At 61.1% G+C, this 386-nt stretch overlaps 1 pseudogene; it reads left to right on the plus strand.

Annotated features, from left to right (window-relative positions):
- The first annotated feature begins 9 nt into the window (after positions 1 to 9).
- LOC107734721 (diencephalon/mesencephalon homeobox protein 1-B pseudogene) lies at positions 10 to 381 on the plus strand (annotated as a pseudogene).
- Positions 382 to 386: the final 5 nt, after the last annotated feature.

The raw sequence follows: 386 nt of genomic DNA on the forward strand, positions 1-386 counted from the left end.
TCCTCTCCCTCCTCAGATGAGCCGCTGGGTTCTCCAGCTCTTCCCTCCTCCAGTGGCGTCAGCGGCGGAGTGGCTCAGACCAATTCCTACGCTTCATCTCCTCTCAGTCTGTTCCGTCTGCAGGAACAGTTTCGGCAGCACATGGCCGCCACCAACAACCTCATGCACTATCCCGCCTTCGACGTGACCACGCCCTCCTCCTTACCCTACCTGGGTGTGAACGTGAACATGGCGTCTCCGCTGGGATCCCTGCCGTGTCAGCCCTACTACCAGAGCCTGTCCCAGGCCCAGCAGATGTGGAGCAGCCCTCTGCTGCAGGGCTCCGGTGCTCTACCGGCCCTCAACAGCAAAACCACAAGCATCGAGAACCTGCGTCTGAGGGCCAA

This window comes from Sinocyclocheilus rhinocerous, unplaced genomic scaffold (genome assembly GCF_001515625.1).
Source record: "Sinocyclocheilus rhinocerous isolate Xijiao unplaced genomic scaffold, SAMN03320098_v1.1 C35134904, whole genome shotgun sequence".
Taxonomy (NCBI): domain Eukaryota; kingdom Metazoa; phylum Chordata; class Actinopteri; order Cypriniformes; family Cyprinidae; genus Sinocyclocheilus; species Sinocyclocheilus rhinocerous.